The 17,637-nt window shown below is 39.3% G+C and overlaps 1 protein-coding gene across 1 annotated transcript in view; it reads right to left on the minus strand.

Annotated features, from left to right (window-relative positions):
- The window catches only part of LOC127582918 (proto-oncogene Wnt-3), a 55,490-nt gene that overhangs the window by 16,373 nt on the left and 21,480 nt on the right, over positions 1-17,637 (minus strand). The window lies entirely within an intron of this gene.

Genomic DNA, 17,637 nt, shown 5'->3' on the forward strand with positions numbered 1-17,637 from the left:
ATTTAAGTTTTGAATCCTGTGCTGAAAAATTCACTACATGTATTTCAGAACCACCATTTTTACTCATGAATATCAAACTGAAATTGATAAAATGGTGCATCCTTAATGTTCATGCCTGAACTGACTTAATCCTTTAGCAGAAAGAAACTAATCTAAGCTCTTTCCCTCAAGCTAACTAAAAATGATTATGAAAACCAACACTTGCTCTAAAGACTCAATTGGATGATATGTGTCCATCATGGAAAGAAACCTTCCACCCTCACCTAGCCTAAATAAAACATAAAGGCATGGTTGGGTTTTAATGTCCACAGGATAAGTGGATGTGTGTGATGCTTCCCAGTGTCCTGAAAACAAACAATGATATATTCCTGTTTAACCCTTGGCTCTAAATGAGAGAAGCATGGTGATGCAAAGATACAAGTGTTGGGATGAAAGGGTAATGTTAAATACATAGCAATGCACATATGCCAGGAATAGAACAAGGAGCATGTTACTAAAGTGATTGTGAACGAATAACCCACCAAAAGTACAAGACCAATGGATAATAACCTACAAGACACAATCAGAATGTCCTGGGACAGTTTGAGAGTGACTGTGAGTGGTGATGAAGGTGTGGGATGGTCCTAGGATTAAGTATGAGAGAGTAAGTGTGAGAGAGTAATGTTGGAGGTGTGGGAATGTCCTGTGACAGCTCAGGACAGAGGCTGACTCTCTTGCCTGGAAAATGAGCTGCATTACCTGCTGAGTGTCTGAATCTGCCTTTGTTAGCTCGGTGTCACACTGTATTATTAATACAATAGAGAGAGTTACTTCAGGCAACGTTACCCACTGCAGAGTTCTGGCATTCCCTGACAAATCGTAGCAACAGCCAACTATTCTTAATTCTAGTGTGTCCCCAATCGGGTGGGATAGACTAGGAAATCCCTATTGAAACACTTTCATCAAAATGACTAAAGGGCGTGTGAATGGCGCAGCTATGGCCCTAATCACTAGTTCGCGCTGATATAGTTTGCCCTCTCTCGCAGTGGGGTAGAAGCTTAACTCTTTTTCTCAGTATAAGCTTATTTTGCTCTTTTTAATCCCTTTAGCTCATGAAGCATCAAAACTGATCCTGAGCATTTCAACTCAGAAGCAAATAATGTGTTTTTTTTAAAGGAGGTATGGTTTAAAAATATAATTTAAGTGGCAGTAATGGCAGAACCAGGCCGTAACATCTTGTCGGGTCTGCTGACCTGGTGCGGGGAGGCTGGGTGGAGGGGCGGTATGGATCAGGGTGAAGGTGGCTGTGGCCACGACACGCACACACACTCCTCTCTAATCTCAGTGCTCTCTCCTCACCCACCCACCCCCTCCCCTCCCCTCTCCAATGTGATTGAAGAGCGAGAAATTTCAAAACCTACTGAATCTCTGAAGAGAAAAGGGAGAGGGGACAGAACCACGGGGCTCAAACCAAAACAGAGAGATTCTAAAGTTGAAAATGAATAAACATTTTAAACTGGGAAGGTGAATGCACAGTTCCTGACTCAACGGTGCAGATTATTATTTTACGCAGAATTCTAACTTAATTTTATAAAACTGATTCACTAATCTATTCATTCAGTTCTTAAGAATGAATAATTCTTTAATTCAGTCATTGATTTAAATTGGTTACTTAATTCATTGATTTGAAATTCATATATTTCTTAAAGGTTTGCAAACTTCAGAGTGAAGATGATGCAAACTGTGGAATATACCCAACTTCCCTCCCGAACCAGGGCCAGATCTCAATAAAACCCATCAAGCATTGTAAACTCAGCGCAATCAGTCATCATAAACCGATCATGAACTGACCTGGTTGAGGATGTAGGCCAAAGCACTGAAGCCAACATCCCACTGAATGTGAGGGTATTTCAGTCGTCAGGCAACAGTGGCTCAGACTACCAGAGATTACTTGTAAAACACTCCCATTGTTGTTATAGAAAGAGTAGGCCAATATAACAGTGAGAGTAATTATTGCCAACCCCCCAAATGTGTGGCCTGTGGACTGTAAACCATCCTAAGTGGAAGATGTTTTTTCACTCTATTAAAAATCTGATCGAGAAGTGAACCGGCACTCTCTCCTCTCTAGAGCATTCCCATCAAGTTACACTCTGAGCAGACCTAACCCAAATATTACCAGATGAAAACGTGGTTCTGGAGAACTAAGAATCTATTTGGGATCTAATTCTACAAAGCTCAACCCATCCGGGACTAGGTGCGAGTTGATGTTGGCTGAGGTCAGTGGAAACCAAGGCAGGGAGAGGATTGATAAGGAGCAACAGGGAGATGAAAGTGGTTACAGAACGCCATGACCTCTGATACCACTAGGTTACAGAGGGAATGAAAGTCCATTGCATTTCCAGTTTTGGAGATGTGTGCATGAAAATAGAGCTACTGTTTCTTAAACGTGGTTAAAATAAAATGGATCATTCTTAATAATGGGATGTGCAGCCTCATACCTAGTTCTCTAGAATAAAATGCATGAAAGCTAGAAATGACAGTTTCTCCCTTGACTGCTGCAATTTAGCTGAGGTGCACTGTAGTGCAAAGAGCAGGAAATGCGATATGTTTTGTCCCAGTACTTTTTCTAAACACATTTATAAAACAAAACAACCCACTTAGAGGTGACTTAATGTGCCGTGCATTCAAGGAGCGAGCTTAAGCCAAGATATAGAACCTACACACGAGGTTATAGCTAGTTTACGAAGTGACATTCTACCTTTATGAATGGGCCGGGTGCCAGAGAATTTCAGTCTGGAGGCGTCATGCAAGTCTCAACATTTTTAAATTAAGGTTGCTGTCAATTAGTCAGTCAATATAATATTGTGCAGAATCATGTTAAAAGCACACTCATAAACCTTTCCAACTATCCCCCATAACCTACATTAAACAATTATTGCAAGAATTTTTATGGATTAAAAAAGATTTTTTTTGTTCATGGGGGAATGTGGGTGTTGCTGGCCAGGATTTATTGCCATCCTTAGTCACTCTCAAGAAGCTGGGTGGTAAATTGTCTTCAGAAGCACTGAGAGTACTCCCACAGTGCTGTTAGGCTGGGAACTTCAGGATTTTGATTCTGCAACAGTGACAGAGTGTTGAAACATTTTCAAGTCAGTGGTATATTTCTTAAAGGGATACAAAGAAAGTGGACGCCCCATGAGGGAGGAGAGTGTCACAGGTCTGGGAAGTTCTGTTAAATAAATCTTGTTAAGTTGCTGGAGTACATCTTATAGATACTGATGCTGGAAAGAGTGTCAATCAAACACCATGGCTTGCCATGTTGTCATGCCTTGATGGAGCTGCACTGACCCAGAAGGGTGGATAGTTGGGATGTGAGTCACAAACTGCAGAACACCTAAATCAAAGTAGTTACGTTAAGTCAGGTTGTTGATCAGTGGTGTTGTCTAGGATATTGACCTTGGTGGATTTGACGATTCTAATCCCATTGAGTGTCTCTGGAAGGTTATTAGACTTTCTCTTGCTGGAGGTGGTAATTACTTGTCACTTGTATGGTATGAATGTTACTTGCTGCGTATCAGCTCAAGGCTGAATATTATTCTGGTTTTGCTACATACAGTCTTCATTATCTGAGGAACTGTAATGGAACAAGACTGTGGTAGTGTCAGTGAACTTACCTTTTGAAGGGAGGAGCATTTGAGGAGAGCTGAATGTGATTGAGTTAAGATCATTGCCCTGAGGAACTCCTGCAGTGATATCCTAGGGTTTTGATAATTAGCTTCCAAACCATATAATCATCCTTTTATGTGATTGGTCTGACTCTAGACTTTGGAGAGTTCTCCTTCAATTCCCACTGACTTCAATGGTATTGGGGCTATTTGATGCAACTTCTGATCAAATTCTGCCTTGAAATCAAACTATTTTGTCCCCATTTGGACTGAGATTGAAAAAGGTCTGAAACTAATTGATCCTGGTAGAATACAAACTGAGCACTGTTGACAGGTTAATAAGCATTAGTATGTTTTGATGACACTTTCCATGAATTTACTGGTGATTGAGAGTAGACAAATGTGACAGCGTTTGGCCAGATTAGATTTTTCCTTTTTTTGTTGTCAGGAAAGTTTTCCACCTTGTTGAATACACGAAGAAACATCACTGTTCCCTTGATTCCGGGCTTCAAGTTTCAGCAAAATGCTGAAAATCGGAGATCTCATTAAGAACAGAAGTTTCAGGAATTTAGGAATTTTGGAAACAAAATATTTATGAGAATGGAACAGGTCAGGGTATTATGTGTAGTGTCAGTCATGTGGTTTGTCACTAAATTCCATGACTACAAAATATGTATAAGATTCCTTCAGAGAGTCAGTTAGCCCATAGGACCCCGTGGGAATAGTCCTGCTCTGGGGTTGGTCTCCCTTTGGAGTCAAGTCTCATTGGGGTTAGAGAACATAGGGAAATGGAGAGGTTCATGAGGAGGGTGTTTCACAGCCGAGGCAATATATGCTTGGCTTCCACAGGAAGGTGGGAGATGGGAGGCTGTTCGGAAGACATTTGGAATAGTTCAGTCCAGAGGTAGCAAAATCATGGGTAATGGTTCTAGTAACAGATAAGTTGAAGCATGGACAATCTTGGCAATATTTATGAGTTTAAAAGACCTATATTGGACCATTTGTTTGCTGAATAAATATCATCTCCAGTAGGATTATCATGTATATCTACTATTAATCTGGAGCTGATACCACATTCTGATATCTAACATACAAAATTAAGCAAAAGAATGGGTGATTATCATGAATTCTTTGTTGCAAAAACTGTATCAACAATAAAGTGGTCAATAATTATCAACAATGTTAAATGAAGTACACTCTTTGTTGCATTAATATTCTGAGGTACGCATTTCATGTTTTTTTTTATCTGCACTGGCCTTAGTCTTCCTGTCTTGATAGAGAACAACAATCTAGATTATTGTTTCATGGATTTTAGCATCAGCATAGTTTTGCTGCCCTGCTAATGAAAATTCTATCTGACTGCTGACAGAACCACATGCAAATAGTTCCCTGATTTCTATTAGGAAAGGGAGACCACCTGATCAGATCTACATGTGCAACTAAAGGTTAGTTCCATTTGCAGTGGCTTACAGAGTCATTTAGCTGTAAAAAACTGCATCCTAGGAACAAATTTTAAAAATTGTGTGCGGACCTTGTACAATCAGCCCAGTAAGTTTAACACAGTTATGTCTGAAAACAAGGGGAGAATACACTGCTGGGACTGAGCTTTGAATCCAGATCAAACTAATGATGTGAAAATTGCCTCTATTTATAGATGATCAGATTTCTGTGTGAACTCACTTTGGCTTGCATTATACTCATTAATTAACCTCAGGCATGATACCACAGCAGAAGCAACCATACCTTCATTACAGCTGCTGTGGTGTATGAAATATGTTACTCCAAGTTTGAGACCGTGATATGCTGATGGAAAGAGTTTTAACTTACATGACATACCTGACAAAGTATCCAAAACCCAACCTGAAATGTTATGTCTTGTTTCTCTTTGGACAGATGCTGCCTGACCTGCTGAGTGTTTCAGCCGGTTTCTGTTTTATTTCAGTTTTCTAGTAACTGCAGTTGTTTTGAATTTTGATTCTGCCATGTAATTGTGAAAGAGAACTGATTTGTGATACATTCCTGTTCCTTTCACTTGCATAAACTGATTAATATGGAGAATCTTGACTGATTTTTTAAGCCATCCCTAATCCAAGGGTTTGAACCAAATGGCATTGATTTAATTGCCATCTCAGCTGTTAATCAGTTGAGGATTGAACAGGAACTCTCTGTCATATATGGTTCAATATCATATCCTGTAGCCACACATTGAACAATCTATATCTTAATACCTGTTCCTTAATCTCATGGAGAACTGAAAGCCCATTACCTAAACCTTCAGATCACTGCATGGGACACTCAAAGAGACAACAGTTACAGATTTGCTTTGAAGATGTTTGTAATCTGTACCTCAGCAATTCACTACCTCACAACATCAATCTCAAGCTAGCTGATCTTGGCAGATCCTGCAATCAACATTGGCATTGGTGTGGCTTAACACAGGATATTGATAGAATGCAGAGCTGGGCTGAGAAATGGCAGATGGAGTTCAACCCGGATAAGTGTGAAGTGATACACTTCGGGAGATTGAATTTGAAGGCAGAATACAAGGTTAATGGCAGGACTCTTAGCAGTGTGGAGGAACAGAGGGATCTTGGGTCCATGTCCATAAATCCCTCAAGGTTGCCATGCAGATCGATAGGGTTGTTAAGAAGGCATATGGAATGTTGGCCTTCATTAGTCAGCGTATTGAGTTCAAGAGCCGTGAGGTGATGTGGCAGCTCTATAGAACTCTGGTCAGACCACACTTGGAGTAATGTGTTCAGTTCTGGTTGCCTTATTTTAGGAAGGATGTGGAAGCTTTAGAGAGGGTGCAGAGGAGATTTACCAGGATGCTGCCTGGATTGGAGACCATGTCTAATGAGGATAGGTTGAGTGAGCTAGGGCTTCTCTCTTTGGAGAGAAGGAGGATGAGAGGCGACTTGATAGAGGTGTACAGGATGATAAGAGGCATAGATCGAGTGGACAGTCAGAGACTTTTTCTCAGTGCGACAATGGCTAACACAAGGAGACATAAATTTAAGGTGATTGGAGGAAGGTATAAGGAGGATGTCAGGGGTAAGTTTTTTACACAGAGAGTGGTAGGTGCGTGGAACGTACTGCCGGCAGAGGTTATGGGGGCAGATACATTAGGGACATTTAAGAAACTCTTAGATAGACACATGACTGATAGAAAAATAGGGGGCTATGTGGGACGGGAGGGTTAGATAGATCTTAGAGCAGGATAAAACGTCTGCACAACATTGTGGGCCGAAGGGCCTGTACTGTATTGTAGTGTTCTGTGTTCCATGTTCTATGTAAGGCATCAACAAGTCACTGACTTGAACTTAACACTTCACAGAGGTTCTGCAGCTGAAAATCTTATGATTAAAGGATATTTACATCAGAGTTAATTGTACAATTCTTACTTTACTCCTGCTTCTTTCATGCACAATCCACATTTCACACAACGTAATGATTATCTTTATTTTTATTAATTTGTGGTTTATAGGGGCAGGGGAATTCCAGCAGTTACTTGCCATGGGAAGGTGATAGGGAGCTATTACCTTGAATTGCTGCTGTCCTTGTGGTGAAGGTAATGCCCTGGTGTCATTAAGTAGGATGTGACTGAGAAGAAATGGTTATGCTGTGGGACCAGGAGGGATACTGGTAGATGTTGGTGTTTCCTTGTGCCTCCTGCTCCTGTGTTTCTAGGTGCCAGAGACTGGAGTTTGGGAGGTGGTGTTGTAGAGGTCTCTTCGTGAGTTGCTGCTGTGCATTTTGTAGATGGTATGTAACTCAGCTGTAATGTGTCAGTGATAGAGGGAGTGGGAGGTTTGATTCCAATCAAGTAGGTTGTATTGTCCAGGATGCTACAAAGCTGCTTGTGTGTTGCTGGTCACCTAACTATAGGAAGGATAGCAGTAAGATTGAAAGAGTGCAGAGAAGATTTACTAGAATGTTTCCGGGTCTTCAGGAGTTGAGTTACAGGTAAAGATTGAACAGGTTAGGACTTTATTCCTTGGAGCGCAGAAGAATGAGGGGAGATTTGATAGAGGTTTACAAAATTATGAGGGGTATAGACAGAGTAAATGCGAGTAGGCTCTTTCCACCTAGATTAGGAGAGATAAGTACGAGAGGATATGGCTTTAGGGTGAAAGGGGAAAGGTTTAGGGGGAACATTAGGGGGAACTTCTTCACTCAGAGAGTGGTGGAAGTTTGGTACGGGCTGCCATCTGACATGGTAAGTGCGGGCTCACTCTTAAGTTTTAAGAATAAATTAGATAGGTACATGGATGGGAGGGTTATGGACTGGGTGCAGGTCAATGGGACTAGCAGAATAAAGTTTTGGCACAGACTAGAAGAGCCAAATGGCCTGTTTTCTGTGCTGTAGTGTTCTATGGTTCTATGGTCCTACCCTCATCCAAGCAAGTGGAGAGTTCTCCATCACGGTCCTGACTTGTGTTTTTATAAATGCTTTGGGGAATCAGAAGGTTAGTTACTTGTTGCAGGATACCTTCCCCCTCACCCACTCTCACAGTCACGTTATAAACTTAGCTTTGGTCCACATAAGTTTCTGATCAATGGTAGCTCACTCCCAGCTCCTAGATGATTCAATATCTGAGAGGTGGTCATTTTTGTCATTTGGTTATTGTAAACAGCCCATGTCAGCGTCAAGAACTACCATGGAAAAATTAGGTGGAGAATAAATTTCTCTTGGTTCAATCTCAGAAATATAATTTGACCGCAGTCAGTCAATGAAATCTACACAGGGCCTCAGTTATAATTTCCCTAAAATATGACCATTTTGGTTCTGCTGAGTGGGGTCAGTAACTCAGTATGAATAAGAGACATGTTTGACATTGTTGTAGAAAATGAACTATGCCTGCTACAAACTTGAATAGTCTCCAACCAGCTGGCAGACAAAGAAATTTTAACCCTTCATTCTAGACTGCATTCAAATCTAGAATCTTGAAAACAGTGCAAGTGCTCTATTCCCTGACATCACCCTCGACAACAAAAACTTACATTACGGCAACTTTAATGAAGCTTTAAAGAAGAATGTATAAAAAGATGCCAACCACAGGACAGGCATTAGGAGCAATGATCAAATGTTAAGAAACGTTGCAAATACAAAGGTAGAGGTGAAAAGTCAGTTAGCTAGTGTAGTACCTATCTGTTTACTGGGTAATCAAAGAAAGTTTTAAATAAATAAAAAGAAAAAAAAGTGAAAGAAAGGATGCTACAGATTTCTGGGATTGGTAACAGACAAATGAAGAAACCACTTAAAGTGCAACCCTTCACCAAACAACCCCTCTTCTGCAACCATATATAAAAATGTAGCATACAACTCTCTGATTAAATGATGATGAAACTGTGTCATCATTTGTACAACTACAAATGGAGGCTTGAGTTTATGAAGTTACAAGTTGGCGCCGGAGCGTGGCGACTCTTTGCAAGCTGCTCTCTACAGATCTACTCATTACCCTTACTATAATCATTCTACTACGTCAATGCACTCTGTACTAACCCAATGTAACTGCACTGTGTAATGAACTGACCTGTATGATCGGTACGCAGCACAAGTTTTTCGCTGTACCTTGGTACACATGACAATAATAAACCAATACCAATACCATTGTCTTTTTTTGTCCAATGTTTTCCTTGCTCTGTTGTTAGCTATCCTTGGCCTACCTGCTATGCCCCAACTCTTCTTGCATCCCAACCCTTCTAAGCCCATAACATACCTTATTGGGGTCGCAGGCTACTGCATCACAATAAAAACAAGACCGACAATGCCCAGTTTTGGTTATTCCCAGGACAAGCACCAACCACCCCAAGTGCTTCAAAACTCATTTGATGTACATCAGATCCTGAATCAGCTGCACAAGTATGACTCATGCTGGGAAGACCAGGAAATGGTCATTACTGCGTTACAACTCATCCATAATGCATTATTAATGGCATAGTACTGAAATAAACAGAACTGTACAATCAAATTTCTAGGCCACAGTGTGCTATATTATTCTTGGTAAATTCTGTACTGAAAGTGAAAGCTGTTTGTGCTGGAAATTGGAGAAGTTTTACAGCTAAGGGCAGATGTATTGAGCTTATGTCCTTGTCCAAAGAACATAAAAAACTAAAGCAGGATTAGACCATTCTGCCCCTTGCACCTGCTCCTAATCTTAATAAGATCATGGCTAACCTTTTACCTCAGCACTGCTTCTCTGCACCAACCCTATTTCCCTTGGTTTTCTCACTATCCAAAAATCTATCAGTCTCTGTTTTGAATATACTCAGTGACTGACCCTCCACAGCCAACTTGGGTTGATAATTCTAAAGGCTAACTACCCCCAGGATGAAGAATTTTTTCATATAAATCCTGTCCTTAACCCCTTTATTTTGTGACTGGTTCTAGAAACCCCAGCCAGGGAAAAGTCATCCCAGCATTCACCCCCTTGAGCCCTTGTGAACTTTTTCATTTCAATGACCTCATCTCTCATTCTTCTAAGCTCTAGACCGTATGAGCCCAGTCTGTTTAAGATCTCCTCGTAGGGTAATGTTCCTGGCACCCACACCCCAATGGGCTTGGATCAGAAAGTTCTGAATATCGTGTAATTAATTTTTTCATTGTAGTGGGTGAGGATTTCTGAAATCTGCTTTGAATCTCCATGTGTCTTCAACACTGCCACAAAACACCCAAGGTCCAAACACAACAGTATTTCAGTTTCCCATCCAAGGCATCCATATAACTCCATTGAATGAGGTAAGAAGCTTTGTGCAGGGTTGTTCAATGTGGATCGTGGACAGTAGATTCTGGACTTAAGAGAAAGGGGGAATCTCATTGCTTCATTCCTTCTGCCATGGCTAGTTTACCAATGGAGAAACCTCAGTGTTCAACAAAATGGTCATCTCCTGGTTAAGTACATTAGGTTCAACAGTTTAAACCCTCTAGAACCAACAGTTTCCTTAAGTATCAGAGAAGAAAGATCTAGGTGGTATCAGGGTTAATTTAAAATACAGAGAAATAAAAAGCTAAGCATAAGATATCATCAGTCCTGAAAATAGGGGCAAAAAAGTCAATAAATGATAGTTCGATTATACCAATTTCTGAGAAAATGATATGATAAAAGACTGAATGCAAAGGAAGACAAAAAAAAACAAGAAAGTTACTAATGGACAGGTGGGAAAGAATGGAAAGTCAGCACTAAAGACTCACTGGTTGCCAATGCACTGCAAGATGCCATCAAACAGCAATAAATGCATTACTGCTTTTAAAGTTATTTTAAAGGGTGTCATTTCTGGCTCAGTAGCAGCTCTCTTCCCTCACCAATAGTACATGGGCAAACAAGTTTTAAATTATAATGAGTGTGCAGAGGGGCTGCATTTGGAATGTATGCCTCTGACTGGGAGCATCATTCACCAGGAAAATCTATAGTAACACCATGGATGAGCTCCCTATGATTTCCCATTCATCCAGTTGATATGAGACTGCTGCATAGGCACTGGGGCTTCATGCTGGGAGCACTCAGTCAAAAAGACTGTTGTTGCATAATACAGCCAATTTGAGCAGTATAAATCCACAGAGTTAACAACTCAAAAACATGTTTCAGAAACCAGATTGGTATTGCATGAATTGAGGTGTATTCCAAAAACTAATAAATTATTAACCAAAAGCATATCACGTGATCTTAATGCTACAATGTGGGAGTTACAAAGGTGTGTATGAGATTTCTGCCTCCAGTTTTAACAGAGGCGTTAACATACTTAAAATAAAGGGATCAATGTTTTTATTCAAGTAGCAGAGGAAGAAACCTCATCTAAATTCTTTAAGCACTTGTAATTAGTTTCCCACGGCTTTACCTCACAGTCAACATGTTTATACACCCCACTAAGTGTAGTAATAGATAAAATTAGAACTGTATATGAATCCATGTTTTAGACTACTATATTTTTAATTTTACACAACAAATCGTAATATAAAATCCAGTAATCCATACCAGCATTCATCACTCTCTAGACTTGTAACAGGTTCTCAAACGTCTGGAACTTACTACCCAAGAGCAGCTGAATCCTAGCAACAGCCAGCACCATTTCACCCAATCTCAGATTTAGGCCAATCCAGATGAAGGGTCTCAACTTGAAACATTGACTGTCCATTGCCCTTCACAGATGCTGCTTGACCCGTTGAGTTCCTCCAGCAATTTGTTTATTGCTCCAGATTCCAGCATCTGCAACCTCTTGTGTCTCCAGCCCAATCTCTCCTGAGCGAAGAACTGGCAGGACCCAAATACTCCGCATGAATTGTAATTGAACCTGGGGTCTATGATGCGCAAATGGCTCAGTTCTACACTTCGCAACAGGTCAGGGAAGTCACTTTATTATGGGAAGGAAAGGTGTGAATTTATGTAGTACCATTCAAGACCTTTGGAGATTCCAGAGCTTATTATAGCTAATGAAGAACTTGCTGAAGTACTGTCACTGTGGCCAGCAATGTTAGAAGGACTAGACAATCTGAGTTTTCTTTAGCAATGCTGGTTGGGAGATGAATATTGTGTGGCACATCAGAGAAATTCCTCTGTTCCTTTCCAGAATGTCTGCATGGTATCTTTTATGTTCATCTGAGAGAACCTGGATCAAATGTTTCATCCCATCGATGGCACGCCAAGAATGCAACACTTCTGCAGTTCTATACCATTAGTCCAGATTTTGCGCTTGGGTGGGATTTTAACCCATGGCCTGACTTACAGGCTAAGAAAATTACCACTGAGCCATAAATAATAATCTTCAAAGCAACTTTTTAAAACAGTAATATATTTATTACTTGTTGATCTGTCTGCAAGAAGTCACCAGTTCATCTCATGTTCTCTGCATATCAATTTCAGCAAAAATGGCCTTAGGCAGCTGAAGATGTAGGAGATTTGCAATATGCAGAGGCAGATGGATTGGGAGCTGTCAGTTAGTGGGATGTTCCTAGAGCTGACACATATTTTGGTAAGGAGCCAAGCAATGAAAGAAATGTGGTGATAATTAGTAAACTCATCTGGGGCAGTCAGGTGTGTGGAGACCAAAGTGCTTTTAACAATATAACTAGATAGGGTCTGTTGCTATGATCTATCAGCTGATTATTACCCTAGAGATTGTTTTCCTTTTATGTATACAGCTCACCAATTTTGGAGATAAAAGTTCTGATATAGGTCCCCACCCAAAACTTTTCTCTTGCATGTTCCAATCTTTTCTCCCATTATTTCAACTCTCTGCAGTTCCTTTGCTTTGTTTGGAATGCCGCCTGCAAAGTGAATCATACACTGATTTTCAAATTACTCTCCCTTCGGTGTTTTCAAAAGTCCCTTTTGTTCAAACCTATTCTGTTTGTTTGACAAGCCTCATACTTTACAATACCACGTGTACTTTATATGAGTCTAGCTGATAAATCTATGCGGATATACAGTATTTTATCCACGTAACCTTATACTGTGTTTATGTTGATGTGCAGGTTTGTTTACTCAATGCAACGTACTGTCTAAGAACATGAGGGAGTGTTGGATCTGTTTTGAAAGAAAGACTTGAGCTTATGTAGAAACTCTTATAACATCCCAACATTAATGATATGATTTTGAAGTGAAGCCACTATCCTAATACTAGAAATGCAGCAATCAGTCTGCACATCACAATGCCCCATACAAAACAATGTGATAATAACCAGATTATTTATGTTAGTGTTTGATGATTATTGATTAGGTCATGAGGAAAAACTCCCCTCCTCTTCTTCAAAGACATACCTAATTGTGTTCTTTCTTGTAAAAATTGTGGATAATTTATGTTTATGTTTTTCTTGTGAATGCTGCTTTATGATGCTATGTGCCTGTGATGCTGCTGCAAGTAGGTTTTTCATTGCACCTGTGCACACATGTACTTGTGCACATGACAATAAACTTGACTTTAACTTTGACTTTACCTTGGGATTCCCACAATCATCTGAATCTCACTTAAAAGACAACATTTCGAACATTGGATACCTCACTCAGTACTGCTTGGGAATAATGGATTTATTGATATATAAGTCTCTGGAAGGGGACTATAATGTCATGATCTTATAGCTCAGTGGTAAGAATGCCACCATTGTGCCATAGCTAATATAGCATGACTAGTACCCACTGAACTAAATATTCAAAATGCTATGTTGGCGCTGGAAGCGTGGCGACACTTGCGGGCTGCCCCCAGAACATTCTACGCAAAAGATGCATTTCACTGTGTGTTTTGATGTACATGTGACTAATAAAGAAACCTTATCTTAGATTTTAAAATATAAATAATTAATGACACAAGGAACTGGAGATAATTATTCTTTAGTCTTTACATTGTGATGAGAATTATATATTATTGTTTTCAATCTAGTTCATTCGGGTGATATGGCATTAAATAAATTCCATTTTTATATGTTCATCTTGAACCTCCAAACCTATAGAATATTTTATCAATCAACGCAATATGGTCTTTTTTGCAGGTAAATTGTGCAAATATAAATACTTATCACATTGTAATATATTCTAGCAGGGGGTTGATATCTAAAACAAAGTGTGTCACTGCCTTTATAAACCAATGCAGTGTAATATTATGAGCTGGCCTGTTACTATTATCTATAATATTACTGCAAATTAATACTGTTACAGAAGATGCATTGAGATATTCTGAAAAGCTGTGTGTTAACCACACTGACTGATCGTGGAGAATGGCAGTGATGCCTATAAGGGGAAACTGGAGAAATAGATGAGAGAGAAAGGTTATGATGGCAAGTTGAGAGGAAGCGGTATGGAAAGAAGGTCACATGCAGTAAATTTTATGTAATTTTATCTAATATAAGTAAATGTTAATAATCTAATGTGTGTGGTTTTAACACCAGAGACTGCAAAAGAGGCAACAGAGAGCATGGCTGACATAATATGTGACTGTTGTCCTTCTCTATAATTGATCGTATGGTAATACCATAATTAGTCATTATATAATGTGTTTACACTTTCTTTGAAACAATTTGTTATCAATCCAAACTTTCACTCATGAAAGCCTAGACAGTATTATAAGTATATAAAATAGAGTACCATACATAAACCAAACATAAAAACATAAACCATCCAAAAACATATATTTTATGAAAAGCTGCACAGTACGCAAAACTACCAACTCTGTATATTGCTATATATGATCCTGTAAAGCCTTAGGCACTCTTCATACCTGCATGTGGGCATTTTGTACACATTTTCTACATTCTTTCTCAAGTACTTTGTTGAGGTTAAGTCCAATTGCAATTTTTCCAACACAACCTTATCCTCTTCCACAATCCCAGACTTTCACTTGACCTTCCTTACATTGCTCTTTCAGCTTCCGTCTGTAGGCCCAGTGCCAGCAAACAACAATATTTTTTATTTAATTTGCTTTCTTGTTTTTTGCAATTATGATAGCATCCAGTATTATGGAAATTGTCTCTTCTAATGGCTTGTTCAATTTTAAAACTAAAGAACCTTAAACAAGTCTTCAAGCCCCAAACTTTAACACATTGTCTTTTTACAGCTGAGCAAAATTACCATCATGAAAATAAATAACTTCAATTGTTTTCTGTAACCTTGATCTAGAAATAACATTTTAATTTTTAAAAACTCAATTTCATTAATCTGTAATTACTACTTCAATAATTTCCAGAAGTAAATTGAACTGAATTTTTACTTATTCTAATTGTGAAACTAAACTAGATTTTTAAAAATTAAAACAAAATGCATCAATTTCCATTTAAATCTCAATTATGGTCTATCCTAATTGCTTTTCCAAGTCTGAATAACAAAAATGGCCCTTGGGTGCAGTAGTAAGCTCATAATGCTGAGAGAGAAAGTAAGTGTGTTTCTACTCCTCTCTGCTAAGAATCCTCAATTTACAAATAGAAAAAGCACTGCAAATGAAGTAGCATTCTTGAATGAGTCATACTCATCCTCTTCTCAATTATAATCCTTGCCCTAAATCTCAGATAACTCTTAGGCCTGAATGTGGGGGTGGTTTCTACTTACTGTAGCTCCAAACAGCACTATGATTCAGGCAACCATGGAACAATGTTCAATTCAACTCCAATTTGCAATTGTGTGCTCTAATAAAAATTCAGTTTGATACCTTAATTCTGTTTCTCCCTCTGTGTGTGGTGCTTGAGTATTTCTGATTTCCAGCAACACAATGTTCTTTCTACTCTACTTGCCTTTATGTAGTGGGTTCAATGAAGGAACATACTTAAAGGCAGCTCACAGAACTGTAATAATCCACAAACTAACACTGAGCCAAAGAAGATGACATTGGGTTGGTTGAGTGACTAATTACTTGGTTAGAGGTAGGTGTAACTACGATCCTGCAGGAGGAAGGGGGAATGTGTAAATGGATGGATTTTTTTGAGCTTAGAACCAAGATGGGTTGAAGCACAGTTACCAATGGTGGGTGGAGGAATGGAAGATGAGCAAGTATTTAAATATGGTTAAAATCAAAGGTTTTAAAGGGTTGTTGGGCTGGGGGATTTAGAGGATTAGAGAAGGACAAGGCTATGAAAGGATTTGAAAACAGATGAGGTTAGTAAATTAGAAGCTTTGGAGAACAAGGCTTAATCCTCAAGCAAAGTTGCAATCCAAGTAAGCTTTAACCCTGCTACAACTACTTTCTAATGACAAACCTGCTATAAAAACTGCTGCAATATTATCTGGACCAATACTTTCATTATGTTATTGAGTAAGCAGTCAATCTACAGAACAGGCTCCCTGTAGGGTCAAGTGTACCTTATGCTGGTCATTCAAATGCAAATTAGATAGCTTTCTCTTTGAAAGTAACATTTTTGGGTATGGTGTATGAGTAATCCAAGACGTAACATATGGTAAATGTAGCTTGGTTGGGAGGAGCAGGTGACTATGGGCATATAAGTTCCACAATGCACCACCACTGGGAGTTCTCCTCACCTCATGTCTGTGTCTGTTGTAGACGAGTTGCTAGAGATTAATTACTATGATTAGTCAACTCTTCCATTATTGTTGTATCATGCAATTACCAGGATGGCAGAAGACCAACTAGATACACATTGGACCTTGCTTATCCAGTGATTCCACTGCTGATACCCTCGGATATATGACAATATTCTTTGCTGACCTCCAAAAGAGAATTCTTTCCATCCTAGTGATGAACATGCCAGCAAAAAGAAATTAGCACCATTTTACAATGAACATAAATGCCATCACACAGATTCAATGGAACCTAAAATGATTTGAGAAACTAGGTGTATGTCCCTGTAAGGATTTAATTGTGTTTGGTAACTGGCACACACCAAAAACTTGTGGCTGTAGTGGAGATTCTGACGCCAGTTTTGATTTAGCCCCATCACCATATAACCACAGAAGGACTGTACCAGAGATTGCTGGAGTGGGATATCCCAGGGTTTGCCCTATTAACAATGTGCTCCCACCCTTAAGTTAATCAATATTACACAGAAAGATGGTAAAATTTGAGATAAAGGAGCATTGAAGATAAGAACGCAATGGGGGACCTTAGTGAATGATGTGCACAGCAGTCTGACTCCAATGAAGCAATAGGTTTCTTAGACTGGGGAGACAAAGGCAGATAATGGAGAAGGAAACATGGTGAATTAAGAGTCAAGTTAGCCAAAGAAGACGTAATAAAGTGGGAAAGGTTGGATTAAAATAGAAAAAGGAAAGTAAGGAAAATATTAAATTTTACATTTATAAGAAACACCGGGAAGGCCACTACTTGCAGGAGTGGGACTTGTTTTGTTTGTTCACTTTATGGTTCTCTGAGGTTCAGCGGCAAGACAACAAAATCTCATCAAGGTTAGAAAATTGCCTCAACTTTCTGAAGATTGATCTCACCATTTTAACTGCAAAAAGAAAGAATAATTTCTTGACACTCACAGGGAAGTCGACCTGACTCTGAATTCTAGATTTTGGGAATTCTTGGCACAAGTCCTCTGGCAATTTGTGGGAAT

The sequence above is a fragment of the Pristis pectinata genome, chromosome 25 (genome assembly GCF_009764475.1).
Source record: "Pristis pectinata isolate sPriPec2 chromosome 25, sPriPec2.1.pri, whole genome shotgun sequence".
Classification (NCBI taxonomy): domain Eukaryota; kingdom Metazoa; phylum Chordata; class Chondrichthyes; order Rhinopristiformes; family Pristidae; genus Pristis; species Pristis pectinata.